General features: G+C 38.4%; 1 long non-coding RNA gene across 1 annotated transcript in view; it reads left to right on the top strand.

The window, feature by feature from the left end:
* LOC113625683 (uncharacterized) overlaps nt 1–18,780 on the top strand; it is a 529,756-nt gene that overhangs the window by 54,636 nt on the left and 456,340 nt on the right. Inside the window, exon 3 of the long non-coding RNA XR_003434794.1 lies at nt 15,825–15,930. This is a non-coding gene — a long non-coding RNA (uncharacterized LOC113625683). The remainder of the gene's footprint in view (nt 1–15,824; nt 15,931–18,780) is intronic.

Genomic DNA, 18,780 nt, shown 5'->3' with positions numbered 1-18,780 from the left:
AAACACTATTTCGGGGCTCTTGAAAACGACCAAAGGCATACAACAAATTGAGAAGCAATTTATTCATGAAAAAATACTGAATGTCAGATATGAATGGTGGGAGCCTATGGCATTCTTGCTTGGGACTTCTCTCATCCACAGCCACCCCCAAGGTAGATCTGAGCAGAACTGAACAGGGCTCTGCAGAGCAAGAAAACAAGAAGCTTCCTTGCCAGAGAGGGCTCACTTGGTTTGGAGCAGAGTATGGAAAACCTCATATCCAGTAGTGTTGTCAGTAAAGCACAAATTTCATTGGCAAATGAATGGGAGGACCAATGGCTCAGGTACACTAAGGTTGTAGTCCTGGCTGGGGCAAGCAGTGGACTAGCGGACTAGCCTGAAATTTAACAGGGAGATCTGGGAAATGAGACAGCCACAGAGGGCTTTGATAAATTCTCCATATATCCACTCAGGAGAGACTGGAGAAGGCCCCCCCAGATCAACATATCCCTGGCTAAGCATGAGACCGTACTCCTGTGCAGAGTTGATGCTAGAAGTCCTGGTGGGAAGTAAAAGCCAGGGCAGTCTTGAAAACTGATTGGTTAATTCAATGGCAAAACTTTCTTTAAGTTATTTAATTAGGGTTAAAGGCCAAGATAGGATTATATAATTTCTTCTATTTTTGTAAATTCTTTAATTTCTAAATATTTAACCTAGAAATACACTAGAATAGGAAGAGTCTTTTAATCTTTGAATTGTGAATCTCTGAAATCTGTTTCCCCACCTACAAAATAGAATTCTTAATTACCTTTACTGCTTCCTTTAGTTTTAGATCAATAATATCAATAGAGAACTTTGGAATGTTAATAATGCTAGTATTCACTGAGCACCTATCATTAGCCCAGTGCTGTGCTGACTTTGTACTTTTTATGTCATTTAATTCTACAATCACCCATGGTAATATTATCCCCATTTCTGGTTGGGGAGATTGGAGTTTAAGCAGCATAAATTACTTTTCCAAGGTTACAACAGCTAAGCAGCAGAGTAGGTGGAATGCAACTTGAGACCATCTAGTTTCTGAATTCATATTCTTAAATACTAGTCTAAATTTTCAAATGCTGGTGCTAAAAAATATAAAATATTTTTCTATGACTATAATAACACAATCTGATAGCAATCAAATGACCTTATGTAGAGTTATTGGTACATTAAGCAGGTTTACACTTTAACTTCCTTAGCTGAGCCTTTAAAAAAACCTTTATATTAAGGAGACTTTCAGACAGCTACAAAAGTAGATAATAATATTATGATCCTTCATGTATGTACCCATCACACAGCTTTGAGCTTTTTCTATGAATGCTAAAATTACTGCTTGCCATGCTAATTTTCACTACTAATTTTTAGTAATTATACTAAATTATAGACTAATTTGGGGAAATAATTATAGACTCATTTTGGTAGGGTAAATACTAATAAGTTTTAAATTTGCAATTAAATTTTTTCAATAATGGATTTTACTAACTTGTTATTCAATAAATATTTTCTTTTGAAATGGACACACTCATAATATGTTTTCATAAGTAGACAAGTCAGTGCAAACAGCATGAAGAGTAGGAGTAGGCAGGTGGAGGTGTTCCACTATTTTGCATAATGGAGCAAACAACTAGAATGAAGTAGGGTGGAGCTGCAGAGTTTGGTTTGTTCATCCTCTATTTCTTTAAGGTGTTGTCTACGGACTCTGTGGGTCCATCAGTGACCAGTGAGCTAGTCTTCGTCGTCTTTTTTTTTTTTTAAGACTAATTTTTGGAGCAGTTTCAGGTTCGCTGCAGAAAAGTTGAGTGGCAAGGATAGAAAGTTCCCATATATAACCCCTGCCCCTACATGCACAGCCTTCCGCACTAGGGACATCCTCTGTTAGACTGGTTCACTTGTTATAATCGGTGAACCTACACTGACACATCATTATCACGCAAAGTCCATAGTTTAGATTAGGGGTCACTCTTAGTGTTGTACATTGTATGGGCTTTGACGAATGTATAATGACATGTATATACCATGATAGTATCATACAGAGTAGTTTCACTGTTCTAATGATCTGGGCTAGTCTTTTGTTCACCATGTTTTCTCTCATATATCAGTACTGCTTTTTAATTGTATTTCTAATCATGTCATGGTTTTCAGTGACTCTAGGGGTAGGTTGCTCACTGACAAGCAGTTGTAATTACTGCAACCTCTGCCCTGTGGTTTGCAACAGAGGTGAGGTGGCTTATGGGACTGGAAGGAATTAGTAGTATGATCATACCTCATTCTTTTACTCCACCTACAGAAATATTTCATGCTGCACAGAGCATTTAACTGCTTTATTTAAATATTTAGGTCCCTCGAATAGACTGTGGTATTTTAAGCCATATGTTTCTGTAATAGTCTCTTAATTCCCCATTTCAAATCTATTTACAATAACTCTGGCTCCTGACAGAAACCATTTAATAGTTTTGCCTCTTCTTTGGCCTTGTACTTCTGTCCCATATTTCAGTAGTGAATATCATTGCTAAAGCTTTGATTTATTTCTGGGAAAGTCTTCCAGGCTTTTTCTGCCTGGTTTCCTCAAGAGGTTGTAAGCTATGCATAGCTAGACTATTTTCACTTTATTTGACAAATTGTTTGCATTAAACGAATTTAGAATAATTTTGGTTACTAATGTTTGACTTGCTTCTTTCCTAGGCATCTGTATTCTGGTATGCTTAGAAACTGCATTTTGATTATTCCCGTAACTTCTTTACCATGTTATATCTTGGCCCTTTAAACTATCACTCTAATTGCCTCGTCCAGAAAACTCAAAATCATAGATTAAGTAGGTAATCTCCTTTGACTTCTTAGTAGGCAAGCCCACTCCAGAGTAGAGTTTCAGACAATATTCCTCTTCTACTCTATAGCACAGGTTGCCATGTACACAGTAGAGTTGTAAGAATCCCCCAAATTCTTTTCAGCTAGAGTTATTGCTGCTGTACTAGATGGGTTTTGCTCAGTGTTAACATACAGGTTGGTTGGTTGGTTTTTGTACAATTTGTGGAACTTTCATATGACTTCAAATGGAATGTTTTTCATTTTATAGTATAGGTCTTAGAAAAAGACAGGTCAAACATCAGTTAATAGCTCAGATTCTGGGGCTAGAATCTCAAATCCTAACTCTAACACTTAAAATCCTAGGAAAAGTGAGCTTCACTTGTTTTCATTTGCGTAGAGGAGGTAATAATACCAAACAGACAAAGTTTTAGCTAGGATTAATTGAAATAATGCATACAAAGCCCTTAACTTGGCTTAGATTGTGGCAATGTAGACTTTGACTAGAAATGTATACCTGGATTACAGAGTCTTTTTCTCTTCTCTGAATATACTAGTCACCCTCTGTACCCCAAAAGCACTCCATCATAGATTTATAGTAACTTGTTTTTTCATCATAGATTTATAGTAACTTGTTACCCTTATGTCCAGAGACTGCACTAGCTTGGCCTAAAGTGGATATTGAGACAATACATGTTGAATGAATAAGTGCACTTCAGCCTAGAGTGCCTGCCCCAAATCCCACCCAGTGGGCTTTGTCATTATGTCATTCTAACCATCACCACCATCATCACCATAACCCTGTCATCCCCATGTTATTCTTTTGGTCCAATACTAACTGCTAGGAATACAAAGGGGTCAAAAGACAATGTTCTTTCCTGTAAGGACTATAAAATTGAGTTAGGATGACTGAACATGGGCAAAAGTTAAACAAAAACAAAACAGAAAAGAAATCATTCAAAGTAGCACATGTTAAGTGTTCAATGAGAGGTACAGGCGATAACTGTGGGTAGTATTTTTTTTTTGAAAGATGAAAAGCACAGGTTTGCAACCTCATAGTCTTATCTTACATTTAGTCATTTATTTGGTGTGTGGTTTTGCTGTTTTTATACTCTGTTACTGAATTTTAAAAATAGTCTTTTGTTCTTGAGAGCAGTGTAAGTGAAAATGCATAGAATGTGTTCAAAACAGTGTCTGACATATTGAAATCAACCAATAAATTATAGACAACATTCCTGTAGGAGAGAAGGCCATCTATGAGGGTTGAATGAGATTTCATAGAAGAAATAGAAAACATAGCAAGGACAGTTACTTTTTTTAAATTAATTTATTTTTATTTTTGGCTGTGTTGGGTCTTTGCTGCTGTGTGCAGGCTTTCTCTAGTTGTGGCGAGCAGGGGCTTCTCATTCTCATGTGCGGACTTCTCATTGTGGTGGCTTCTCTCATTGTGGAGCACGGGCTCTAGGCACGCAGGCTTCAGTAGTTGTGGCATGTGGGCTCAGTAGTTGTGGCTCACAGGCTCTAGAGTGCAGGCTCAGTAGATGTGGTGCAGGGGCTTAGTTGCTCCACAGCATGTGGGATCTTCCCGGACCAGGGATCGAACCCATGTCCCCTGCATTGGCAAGTGGATTCTTAACTACTGTACCACCAGGGAAGTCCAGGACAGTTTTTAAAATGTCTTCCTTACACATTAACTCAGTTTTCTGGAATCAGTTTGGAAATAATGGGGTAGAGTGGTAGAGAGCGGGCGGGAATATGTGGTGAGTTACTGAATATCAGGTGCAGAATTATATTCTCATTAATTGAAAATTTTGGTTAATGCTCCTTAAATAAAATATAGCATAATTTTTATGTATTAACTTTCTGATATCTGAATTGAAATTCATATGCTTCCCTGTCAAAGAGGTGACTGATTTAATCAATGAAAATCTGTAAAATGGAACAATTTCGTGAGATACGATTGCAATCAAAGTTCTTCCAATCAATACCTTTGTGATTATTATAATAGGTCCCTGGAAAGCAACAGTATCTTGATGACACTACACTAGTAATGAAACTAGAAGAAAAGATTCATTTTTAATGTTATATTTATTGGACTAGGTAGTTCCCACTCATATTAAACAACTCACAGAGTAAAAATAGTCTACAGTAAAACATGTCTCTTTTCTACTCCTTTAGTTCCCAGGTTTCCCTTCTCAGAGGAAATCCCTGAGGTCTGTTTTTCTGCAGATAAGTATCTAGAGATATTTCTCTCTTTTTAAACGCAAAAATTATATGTAATGTGCACATTCTTGAATTTTCACTTAATATTTCTTACTCGTTTTGTATTAATTCATAAGACTCTGCTGCCTGAAACATGACATTTAAAAACAGGGTTACTCTAGTAAGGTGCTACAGTGATAATAGCTAGCTAGCATATATTGAGTACTTATTGTGTTCCATGAAGTTTACATGGATTGTCTAATTTAATTTTTATAATGACACTAGGGAGTGGGTACCATTTTTGTGCCCATTTGATAGAAAAGAAAAGTGAGGTTTAGAAATATTAAATATCTTGCCTGTGATCACGCAGCTAATAGGTTGTGGAGTTAGGATTCAAATCAAGGCAGTCTGACTCCAGAACCCACATATGAAGTGTTCTATTGCCTCCCAGATTTCATACTCCTCATTTTCAGGAAGACAACTGTGTACATCATTGTATACATAAATAGCAGATAGCGTGATTAATGACAATGATGGTGGTGATGAAAATGACTAAAGCCTCTGTCACTGCTGACGGATGTCTGAGAAGCTGGAAGTTCTGATGGTAGCCCGGGTGGCTCTGGGGATTGAAGAGGGCAGATGGAGCCGCTGCACCAGCAACTGCGGAGCTGCAGAGTCAGAAGATGCTACCACATCTGAGGAAGTTGTGGTGATGGATGTTGGCACATAATAGTTCATGAGGTCTTTATAACTACCCCATGAGGGTGGTATTATTAGCCACAAGTTCTAGATGAAAAGCTGAGGCTCAGGTAAGTTGCCCTGTCTCACACAGCTGGGGAGTGACAGGACCCAGTCTCAAAGCCAGACCTTAACACCTCCTGGAAAGGAGGCATCTGGTAGGCACACCAGCCTTGAAACCCCAGCTTTGTGTCACTTATTGGAGTAGTTTCAAACTTTCCCCCTCTAAATGTGTGTAACATGTTTTAGTGAAAGTTTATAAGAAAGATCAATATGAAATTGAAGTAGGAGTGGGTATATCTTTGCCACCCTCTTAACATGGGTACCTGCTTTTGTTCTTGTGGCATCCTCCAAGGGAGTTCCATATAATCTAGTTTGAAACTGTCATTTCTCCTTCTGGGATGGAAATTCTGTCTGACAAAAAACATGTTATTGAAAGGCCTAGTCTTCATTGATTAAAAGGCTAAATGGAGTCTGGTCAGATTCCACGTAAACTTCTGTCTCAGTTATGCTCTTGTCAGATTAATTTGGATTATACTGTTGTTTCAAAGGACATCATCTGGAGCTAGGGAAAGATGTTATTGCCTCTCTTCAGAGTGTAGGCAAGTGCTTTAACCATTCTAAGACTCTAATGTAACTCTCAAGATGATTGTGGCCTTTGCAGGGCTTTGTCCAAGTGTCTGTCTACCACAAGGTCTCAAGTTCCAACAACCCAAAGGGCTAGTCTTTGCTTTGTCCGTCATGGTGGATGCTAAGATAGAGTCTGTATTGCTAACTTTTAATTTCAGAAATAGTTTGTACAAAGCTTCCCTCATCTGCTATTGTAATGTTCTTATGAATATCCAGAATTTTACTCCAAAACCTCTGGCTTTGGTCCTGGCAGTCTGGAGTCTGTGAAATGTGTGCTGCCAGGTATGTCATAGGACATGCCTATACAACTGAGCAGAAAGGCAGGCTGTCATGTGGAACCAAATGAAATAATAAAGGACTCTTATAAGTCTCAAAGTTCCCATCAAAATTCTTGGATGGAATTACTTATACCTGGCAAATGGAAACACAGCTGTGTTTTCAATGATTTTTTAAAAAATACCCATTAAAATACTGGCAATGGCAGAGCAAATTAAAAAGTTAATATAATTTTTGGTTAGACAATACTTTTGTGAAAACCCATAGTCCTTTCTCATAATTGACACACTGAAAGAAGCCTCAGTTGTAAGTTGAGAAATGAGAAAAAACTTAATTCAAGCACTAGACTGTTAATTTAATGAATATGTGACCTTGGGCCAAATAATATTTCTGAACCTCAGTTTCTTCTGTAAATGGGGCTGATACTCTCTCTGCTTCATCTGTTTTTTGTGCTTGAATGAGATAATATGTAAAAGCTATAAAGTACTCTACATATAAAGTATATTAAGTATGATTTCTAATGTGCAAAACTTAAAATCATAAAATCATATATAGACGACATCCAATAGATGCATCTTTTCTGTAACATTTCAAAATAATTGTCCCATCTTTGGATATTTCTGGCAATGGTCCCATATTCTTTAAGATGCAAGCCATTCTATATTTGGCAAGTGTCTCAAGTCAGTTTACTTTTGGAACAAACTCAGAGGAGGAATTAGGGTGCAGGTCATTTATCAGATCATCACCTGGGGAAGGGAGGGAAAGAGGCAGGATTGGGCAGAGGGAGAAGTCAAGCCGTCATGCAGTCCCAATGAAAGCTTCAAATGAACCCACGGCAAGCTCAGGTCTGCAGTAGCCCGTCAGAGTTGTCATGAGTTTGAAGTAGAGTGCTAGACATTTATGCCCTCTTATTGACTAATCATTGGATCTTGGGTCAGCTGAGGCAATCCTCAAAAAGGGTTAAAAACTGAAGGTTATCTTCTCCTGCAACTAGTGGAATAAATCTTTCCTTCCTCAAGGGGAACCTGGGCATCACTGCACTTATCAGACCAGCCTTGTAGATAAAACATTCTGCCTTATATTGAGTGGGAACCTTCCTCACTGTGCCTGTCATGTAAGTTACTCTATTCTGAGTCAATTCCAAGTCTTACCAATATTTTCTAACATAATTCTTTACTATATTCTGGAAGCACTAGTGCTATACTACTGATACAAACACATATATACATATATATTTCACATATACATAAGTGACATATATAAATTATATATAATGTATGTTATACACACATCTTAAATTTATATTTATACACATATTCATGTACATATATCATATACACATATATTCTGAAAACATGTACTTTGAGTGCTCTGAGAATATGTTGTTACTGTACTCAACAGCTAGATTTAGTAACCGTAGTGATGCCATTTATTGTAGACAATAAAATGAGTCTGCTCTCCAGGAGGACCAGGTTGGAAGATCATGAATTCTGTTTTGGGTGTGTTGGGTATGAAACTCTTTTGAGACATCCAAGTGAAAATATTGGGTAGGTATTTGAATGTATATATCTGGAGTTTTGAAAGGAAGTCTACACTAGAGATAAGTAATTGAGAGTTGATGTTTATATAGTCATTGAAGCCAGGAAGCAACATTTCTGTCACATTCCTGCAAGTCAGTAATGAACTGGGGCTGGGTTTCCCTTCGAGATGGTAGATTTTTCCTTCATTGGAGGGCTTTTCCTGGTCTGTTTCACTGGATTAGGTTACCTGCCTAGCTCCTGAGGCACTGGGAGTGCAATCACGGGTGTAGGGTGGGAGGAGAAGGGGACCCATGACTGGAGACTTGAGGAAAGCCAACATTTAAAGGCTGGTAGATGAGGAGAAGTCTGGAGCTGAGCTAGAAAAGGAGTGGCTGGAGAGGTAAAAAGGTAGAGTCATAGAAGTAAGGAGAGAGAGAAGTGGTCAGCATTCTAAAATTCTTCAGAGAAATCATGCCCATTGGAGATGGAGATAATTGATGATCTTAGGGAGGGTGGTTTTGGTGAGAGTAGAAGCCAGACTAGAGTGGGTTGAGGAGTGAATGAGGGGTGAGGAAATGAAGGAAATAATGTGCACAATGCTTTCGAGAAGTGTAACTTTGAAAGTGAGGACAGGGATAGGGATTAGCTGGAGTGAAGTAAGGTTGTATTGAAATGGGAGTTAAAGAGGTGGGCCTGGGAAGGGTAGTGGGAGGCAGAGAACTAGAAATATCCCTCATACATCAATGCTTTAAACATCCTCTTTCAATTTTAAGTGGTTTAAACTATATTCTGAAACATTAGAGAAATAAAAAATGAGTGTTAGCGCTTTATTAAAAACAAACATAACCAAAATAGTTGGCTTGTGGGCAACTTATGTCAAATTGTACAGCTCAAATTGAAAAGGAGGTAAATATAAGATAATTTTCTTCTTGAGTTATTCAGACCAATGATTCATGTGTTCATTTTGCTTTTAGCTAAGAAAATCTTGTCTGGTATGCTACTTAATTTATTTATCACCTGAAAGGAAAGTCCTGTAATTTGTCTCTCTTATTATCCGGATAAACAGTGTCGTTGACAAAAAGGAGAGGAAGTGTTTTTGCATGATCCTAATGCAAAGATGGATACTCTATCTGACCCAGATATACTACTTCTAAAAACGGTTATTTTCTTATATATGGGATAGGAATAAAAGCAAGGATTTTCTCCATAGAAACATTTCGCAGATTCTTTTCTTGAGCACATATATCATTTATCAGTCTGGCTCTATCCTCCATCTGCTCAAAGGAGACTCTCAACCCCAGGACAGTTCTCTTAAGTGTCCCTGTGACTCCCCAGGGAGTGTTTCCAGGTGCTGGGCAATATTTCACAACCTCGTGCCACTCCACTGGGTACTTCAGTCTGCTCTTGGCATGCTGTGGTAGCTGCTGGGGGTGCTGCCCAAACCTACTGGCTTGCTGCTGATTTGCCTCACTCCAGGAAGAAGGTGCTCCAGAGTCGAGTTTTTTCCATAGACCATGGCCCAAAGCCCTCAGGGTGTGATGATTTATGCTGGAATGGGAGAATGGGACTGAAGGACTCTCTCTCCTTTTGTGTTAAGATCTGTTGGAGGGCTCATAGAGCAGGTTTTCTTAGGCCCCAGCATATTCTGAGGGAGGCAGCTTTTTCTTACTGCTTATGGTTCTTCTGCCCTTAGAGTCAGATGTGTACAGAGGCTGGGCCAGAGATAGAGATTCCCTCCCTATATCTATCTTTGACCAGAAGGGTCATCAGAATCAGTGGATTCTCAGGTTCACCTACTGAATCATTATTTCCATAAGTTTGTTCCATGCATGTTCATTTTCAACAAATCCTACCTATCTGTCTCTCTATCTATTTATCTATCTATCATCTATCTATCTATCATCTGTCTTCCTATCCTCTATTATCTGTTTGTCTATCTATCTAATCTGTCTACCTTAGATTGAATGTTTGTGTCTCCCCCAAATTCATGCGTTGAAATCCTAACCCCCCAAGGTGATGGTATTGGGAGGTAGGGGCTTTTGGGAGGTGATTCAGTCATGAGAGCAGAGGCCTCAAGAATGGAATTAGTGCTCTTAATAAAAGAGGCCTGATAAAGCTTCCCTGCCCCTTTTCCACCATGCAAGTTTACAGTGAAAAGATGGCCATCTAGGAAGTAAGCTCTCACCAAATGCCAGGTATGCTGGCACCATGATTTTGGCTTTTCAGTCTCCAGAACCATAAGAAATAAATGTTTGTTGTTTATAAGCTACCCAGCTTATAGTATGTTGTTACAGCAGCCAAACAGACGAAGACACACGCATATACACACTCTCTCTCTAATCTATCTTAACTTATTAATCCATTCATGACATGTTTATCTATATTTATTGAGCATATGCTATTAACATACAGTGATGCATTAATTCTTCAAAGAATTCCTCCAGGGTTTTTTTTTTTGTTTTTTTTTTTTAAGAGTACATAGTTGCAATAGAGATTGGGAGCAGTGTGTTTCAGTGTCGGTTTTTCAAAATTATCTGTTACCAACAAATGGGAAAAGCTGTGATCTGTAGAAGAAAAAATGTGCAGTTATATTTCCTCCATGTATTTCCACTAGCCCACTGACTGAAATTGAAAGTGCTTTATTACAATGGGTGAAAATTTGGAGAGAATCAATCATTCTGCATAATCAATCTGCACAATATTGCATCAGAGGCAATAGCAAACTGAACTACATACAAAGCCAGACTTCATGCTTTGAGAAAAAAAAAGAATAATTACTATAAGTGGGACTTTTGGACAAAATTTCCAAATGACATATAGGTAACATGGAAGAAATAGATATTTAAAGAAATTTTTTAGTGTTTTTTTTTCCCTTGTCTTTCTGAAGGATGACTTATTGTGGCTTGGAGGAAATTTAAGGAACTGAAACATTTAAAGAAATAGATTAGATATTGGCAATTACTATGAATAAATGAAAATGGTTCATAGCACAGAAAATATCTTGGAAGATTGTGCAGATTTAGGAAAGAAAGTGATCAAGACTCAGGTGACGCCCTGAATAACAGAGTCATGTAAGAAAAGTAGAAAAGAACAATCAATATGAGAATAAAAACTCTGAAAGCTAAAGTGTAGTCTCATGGCCAAGAATTCTCATCAAAATCCTTATGAAGATGTTTCCCTTTATTTTCCTTATAACATCAATGTGTATTTGTGTATCATATATGTATGTTTGATTCTTTCATTCCCTCAGAGAACTGGAAAGATTTAAATACTTTGCACTTTAGAATATTACATGTCTTGGATGTAGCACCTTTGTTCTATATAGTGTGTATGCTTTTTCTTCAGTACACATAATTTTTAAGCTATATTTCTCTTTTTCACTCAGTTATCTTTCCTATAATTTAAAGCCATAAAATTGCATTGGTTTTTATTTTCAGTGCATTAAGCCCTCATAGAAAGACTTTTATTTTTTTACTTGTGGAAATTTCTTGCTGTCACATTTTGGCATTCTTCCACACAATAAGCAGTTGTGTAGCACTGGCAAGTGTCCATATATCTAGTTCTAAAGAAGTGTACCCTTCACTGTGTATCTACCATTTCCTCTTGACCCGACCTTTCTCTTTGACCTGGCTTGACTTATCTAATTGTGATTGTGGTGCCAAGTTCCTTCTGCTTGTGACCCACCACATACACATACACACAAATCCCTGGGAGACGTTGACTTTTGGGGGGTAGTTATAAGGGTAGAATGAAGAAGTTGGAGAGTAATAATAGGAATCGAGTAGATATTGTGGAACAAATTGATTCAAACGAGCTACTCTCATTAAACATATTCTCAGTAGGCGACATAATGGATTCTCTTCTTTCCTTTTCATGTGGCAAGTGGCTACTTTTGTGCACTGGGGAGAAGAGTCCATGACTGTTTTGTTTCCTGCCCTTTGATTCAGGCTATTCTATATTGCCAAGAACCAGAAAAGGCTGAAGCCATTGTGCACTGACATAGTCCTCGGAGGCCCGTTGGGAATAGTGGCAGCCAAATGTTTCCCAAAATGGAGGCAGTGCGGTTTCTGCTGGCCCACCGGTGTCTGCCTACCTTATTTAAAAACTTATTTATCTTCCCCAAACTGCAGATGAAACACAGAACCCTCTCCAGTATCTGTCATCATCACCATCTTAAAAAAACATGGTTTCTTTTAGTGATCTAGCACTGTATTAATCTTTTGCCAGACAGAACACTTCTCTAGCTTTCTGTGAAGGTCTTTTTTTCTCCAGTCAATCCATAGATTCCTTTTTCTCTAGTGCTGCCTGAAATATCACTGATTTATGGTGAATTTAATTTTAACCACCACATCTCCTCCTCCCTTTCCTTCGTTTCTTTGTTCGTTTGTTTCTTCCTTCCTTGTTCCCTCCCTCTCTTTTTTTTCTTTTATTCAATACGTATTTAAGGTCTATTTGCGTAACATGCCAGGTACCAGGGATGCAGTGGTGAAAATGTAACACCAGGAAGCTATCGTCTAGAAGGGAAGAAAGATATTTTGAAAATTAGTAAATTGTAGTTGTAATAAGCACTGCAAAGTGCAATAATATAAGTGTGAATAACAGGATGAAGAAACCTGCCTGTGGAAGTGATGTTTAAAAGGAGAGCTGGAGAGTGAGTAGAAATTATTGAGACAAAGGGTATGAAGGTAGAGTCCGAATCCATGGGAGTGTTTTCAGGCAGAGAGAATGGAATGTGCAAAGGCCGTAAGACCCAAAGGAACAGGGTTGACTCATATCATAAAGAGGCTAATGAGGCCTGAATTCAGAGTGAGTGAAGTGAGTCTGAGATGTTATGCAGAGGCCACATGGACCAGGTTGTCATAGTTAAGAGTTTAAGGTTTATCCTATTGTAAGAGGATACCTGTGAGATGGAATTAAAGAAAACAGACACAATGCACACAGATATTTAAGAAGGATAAACTGTTGTTCTAGTATTGTCAGCAACTTGATTTTTAAAGATGAAACTATCAATTTATCTTCTTTGTTCTGGGAAGAACGGTTTTAGTGTCTTAATCACGATTGTATAAGACAGGTTGGAACCTGCTCTTCCAAGGGAAGTGTAATAGGAGATATTTTTGCCAGGGGAAACACCTCATTCCTGCTCTACAGAGAGTCTTGCTGCTTCTCCCCAGTGATCTCAGGCCTATGGATTTAGACAGGAGGGTGAAGAGTAGACCCACTTTCATAGGAGTCATGGGAATTTCTGGGTGGACGAGGATTACGATCCGTCTTAGAGTTCCAAGTTATTATACCCCATCTGATAGATTAGCATAATGGAAAGAACGAAGAGCTTCCTCTCCCTTTCATCCAAAAGAATGTATCAGTGGTGTAGTCTGGGTATGGTCAGAACACAGAGGCATTGTGTGCATTCTGAATAGGAAGGGTTTCAAGACAGGGAAATAGAGGCGTATGTAACTGTTGAAAGCACTGCAGGAGCAAAGGGCAGGAAAGCTGCACTGATGATCTCAGCCCACAGCAGTGATTTCCATGATTCTGAAAGAAGCTCAGGTTACTTTGATCCTCATGTCAGCTCACGTGTCTATCTACAACTGCCTGCAACTGCCTCCAGAAGGTAACAGCCTCTCCATCTCTTCTGCCTTCTAGATCTCACGCAAATGCCTCTCATTGGTAGACTCTAACTTATAATCATACAAGGAAGTGGATTCTGGAAATGGAGTTCCCGGTTTGTGTTCTGTGATGCATAAGAGACCTTTGGAGAGGGTGGCAATGATGTCAAGTTAACCAAGGGACAGTCCAACCCAGATGGTGACCCTGGCTCAACATCAAACCCTCAGCTGCTGTGAGGGAGATAGGGTTCCCAGTAGAACAGGCTCCCACTTTGAGAGTGTGGATGTGCCTCCTTGAGACTTCCTGTAATAGCCAGGGTTCTCTGGAGAAACCGAACCCCAATAGTGTGTGTGTGTGTGTGTGTGTGTGTGTGTGTGTGTGTGTGTGTGTGTAGAGAGAGAGAGAGAGAGAGAGAGAGAGAAAGAGAAATGGAGACAGAGATTTATTTGAAGGAATTGGCCCATGTGATTATGGAGGCTGGCAAGTCTAAAATCTGCAGGGTGGGCCCTCAAGCTGGCAGAATCCCCTCTTGCTCAGGGGAGGTCAGATTTTGTTCTAGTCAGATCCTCATCTGATTGGATGAAACCCTTCCACATTATGTGGGGCAATCTGCTTTACTCACAGTCCACTGATGTAAATGTTAATCTCATCAGAAACACCCTTGACCAACTATCTGGGCACTGTGGTCCAGCCAAGTAGACGTATAAAATTCACATCACACTTCCCTTTCTTCATTTATACCTGAGAAGTTCCACCACTGCTAGATGCTGTTCTGAAATAAACAAAAAAATTTTAATCAATATGCCCCAAATTAAAAATTCATGATCTTTTTATGTATATATAGTTCAGTCCAACTCTTTTAAAAGAGTGTGATAATTATTTTTTTCCCTTTTCACTTAGATTTAGGAAAGAGTAGAGACATCTCTTTGTACTGTACCCTCTCAATATTCAATCATTCATTCATTCAGTCAGTCAGTCTTTCAACAAGTATTTATTGAAGATATAGGCACTGAGGCTAGTGCAGTGATATGGATAATAGATCAGATCCAGAAAATAACATGTTAAGCTAGGGAGCCACACAAACATTTTGTGGTAACTTGTGAAAAAGAATAAAGGAAACTGCAAGTGCAAAAGATATTAGATTTATAAGCTTGCAAGAGCTGATCCAAGAAGCTTTATAAAAGAGTAAAATTTTAAAAGCAAATTAAACAAGTGAAAGTTTACAAATCTTAGCAAATCATGATGTCTGCAGACCTGTTCCCTGAATAATCAAAGATGAGTCAGGACAATTGTTTATTCAAACAGTTTAACGTTGACCAACTAACATAGTTTATTTAGGAAGCAAATGCCTTAGTAAAGAATATACAGACCCTAATGCATATTTAATGACTTTTTCATTGCTCCCCCAATATCATTTCCTTTGTAAGATCCTGATTTTACCAACTGCTGTCTTGCCAACTACTGTGCTTTTCAGGAGGATAACTGCCATGGTTGATGGAGGATTATTATGTTGAGAAGTTGCTGAGAGGGTAGTTTCTGGCCATATGAGAGTGCACATTTCATGGCAGTATCACCAACTCTATAGTATGAATAAAATTGGAACAAAACTGGCAAGTAGATTTCTAAGATAGTTCCCAATGACCCTCACCCTTATATAATACTCTTCCCTGGGGGTGTGGGTGGCACCTGTGAATATGATGAGATGATTATATTACACTATATGGCAAAAGGAAGATTATCTTGGGTGGGCCTGGACTAACCAGGGAAGCCCTTTAAGAGTGGAGAGTTTTCTCCGGCTGGTTTCAGAAGTCAGAGTTTCAAGGCAGCAGAGACATACTCCTGTTGGCCTTAAAGAAACAAATGCCGTGTTATGGAAAGGGCCACTTGTCAGGGAACAGTGGGAGGCCTCTATAAGTTACAGATGCCCTGGTTTACAGCCAACAAGAAAACAGGGACCTCAGTCATAAAACCTCCAGGAACTAACTTCTGCCAACAATAGAATGAGCTTGGAAGTGGATTTTCTTTTTTCAGAGCCTCCAGATGAAAACTCAGCTCAGCTGACCCCTTTATTTCTGCTTCGTGATTCACTGAGTAGAGGACCCAGTCACACCATGCCGGACGTCAGAACTACGGAATTGTGAGTGAATTAAGAGTTGTTGTTTTAAGCTGCTAAATTTGTGGTAATTTGTTGTGTAACAAAAGAAAGTTAAGACAAAAAGGAAAACAAAACAATATCCAAATTTTATTTCTTTTGGATGTGATATTGTGCTGAAATTGGTCTTGTGGTTCCATCGTTCTATTTAGGTCACGTACAGTAAGGTATGATCTCGATGGTGAGGTGACATAGCTGGAGGTAGGCCTCCCATAATGGAAGGGTGGTTCCTTTAGGAGAGGCCCACTTCAAACCTTGTAAAATTGCGGAACAAGTTAAAAAAAAGGGTATTTTCCCCATAAACTTTCTGAATGTGTGGGTCACTATTTGGGTCACTATTTTTTTTATCATTAATACTTCTATGAACATGGGGTTTAGAATAGTCAGCTAATTTGTTAGTTCAAGACTTGATAATACTTCAAACTCAAGTATGTGACTCACATAATCACTTTGTAATGTTCAGTTTAGAGCTGCTACGGGCTAATTCATTTTTAATTTTTTTTTGTAAAATAATTCACTTTCTAACTGGTAAGCCATAAATCATCTTCAAAACCTTTTCATAAGTTCAGTATAATAGTTTGAATAATCAGAATTATATTTATTTCAAGAGAGGCTGAATAAAGGATCCAAATGTGTAAAGTTAGAGACTTCTTGAGAAAAACATAAAATGCAAATCTAACTTTATACATTATTCTTTTTTTAAAAAAATATTTATTTATTTATTTATTTTGGCTATGTCGGGTCTTAGTTGTGGCATGCAAGATCTTTGTTGCGGCATGCAGGATATTTTTAGTTGTGGCATTCGGGATCTTTAGTTGTGGCATGTGGGCTTCTTAGTTGCAGCATGCGGGCTTCTTAGTTGCAGCACGCGGGCTTCATAGTTGCGGCATTCATGTGGGATCTAGTTCCCTGACCAGGGATAAAACCTGGGCCCCCTGCGTTGGGAGCGTGGAGTCTCACCCACTGGACCACCTGGGAAGTCTCCTGTACATTATTCTTTATCTTCTTTCCCTATTATAAAATGTTTAAATATTTAATTCCTTGAAATTCTGACACTGATCTCTATACAAATTCTTTCAGCTCTGCTATCACGCATTATATATTTAGGATAATTGCGTATTGTATTAAGACAAAATAGATCAACGATCTTTAATTACTTGTTAGCTGGAAGGTTAGAACTGCAGCTGTGGTTATTCTTCTCCTTTTTCTTCTGCCTGTGACTCAAATCTCAAAACCTCTTCTCACACTCCATACTCAGACCCTTCGTTTCATGTCCAATCATCTTTTTCCCTTTAATTCTCATCATTGACCTTTCCTCACCCTAATTTTCCATGAGCTTTTCCTAGCTTCCTCCTTTTAACCATTATTTTACCTACCTTTTCTCATAGACCGTTTCTTTCCACCACTACTGCCCTCCCAACCCCCAGAAATTAATTTCTTTCCTCTTCTCTGTTTTTCTTTTTGCTAAATAGTTACTTAACTCTAGAAATGTATAAATTCCACACAGAGATTGGGCCAGGATATAACTGATTTATGCAAGTAAACCTCTTTCCTTATTTTCCTCTCTTATTAAGAACCTTCTCACATCCTCAACATAAATTTAATCAGCTTACCTTTATCTTCTCTCTCAACTTCTAGCTCCTACTTCATCACTATAAGTTGCTGAACACCTGTGCGTAATACCAGGGCTAGATTGTGCAAAAGTTGGGACATTCAGAATGTTACTTAGGAATTTTACCTGCATTTCCTAGGATCCTATCAGAGATCTGCTGAAAAAGAACAAGAGAACATAGGGTTCTGCTGGATCAGATGATACCTTTGTGCACATTGGCATAATCAACCATGTGGGTGCAAAGCTTAATGAGGAGAAGAGACCTTTATGCAATTTTGAATGAAGGTGGCCTTTCCTGTGGAAGGTTATAGCATTGTGTCAAGGTTTATGACTAGAAAAGGGATGTGTGGGCTGCATCCAGCCTCAGCTCATCCCCTTTGCTGGGCCATTTTGTGCAGTGAGCAACCTGCACGATTGTATGTGGCCTGACTGGGAAGTGCGACTCCAGTAAATGTAGAACAAGCAGAGGATAAAGAGTAAGGTTTATGTTATAAAATGTAACAGCAATTCATATTTCCTTGGAAAGAATTAAAATTTACTGAAAGTCTTTTTCAAGGCAAATACTGAAAGTATAAGGAATGATCATTAAGGTTTATAATAAATTAGGCATTAGAAATGTGTATTTCAGTAGGAAATGAGAGTAAAATTGGGAAAGTAAAGATAGGTAGATGGGGTATAGAACGCTGTTCAGCAAACTTTTTGTTAAAATGCCAGATAGTAAATAGTTCAGGGTCTCTGGACCATATAGGCTCTCTGTTGCAATTTTTAAAGTCTGCTCAAAAGCAGCCATAGAAAATTTGTGAATGAATGGGCATGGCTGTGTTCCAGCAGAATTTTATTTACAAAAGCGGGCTGGGAGGGGTTGTATAGAGTATTGAGAGAAAAGGGTTCACGGAGGCATTTGGTTGGTGTGAATCTGCTGTTGATGCAGAAAGAGCTCTAAACCTGAGTAACAAGTGTTCATAAATTATCAGACAGGTAAATTCTACACAGGTTGAAAAAGAACCCTTTGATAACCAATTTGAATTTATAGATCTACAAACACTAGGAATGGAAGTTTTGTCAAGCATTTGTTTCTCTGTTAAATCTCCTGTAATGTATACATTTGACAAGATTAAAAACTGGACTAATAGACTATATTTCACATAAAAAGTTACTCTTAAAACTTCTTTTTCAGTGCTCAGTTTAAACAATATATAATGGTTGTATATTATGATCCTTTG

Source organism: Aethalodelphis obliquidens, unplaced genomic scaffold, assembly GCF_003676395.1.
Source record: "Aethalodelphis obliquidens isolate GAN/ISIS:26980383/991018 unplaced genomic scaffold, ASM367639v1 scaffold16, whole genome shotgun sequence".
Classification (NCBI taxonomy): Eukaryota; Metazoa; Chordata; class Mammalia; order Artiodactyla; family Delphinidae; genus Aethalodelphis; species Aethalodelphis obliquidens.
This window is presented reverse-complemented; position numbering and strand designations above follow the sequence as displayed.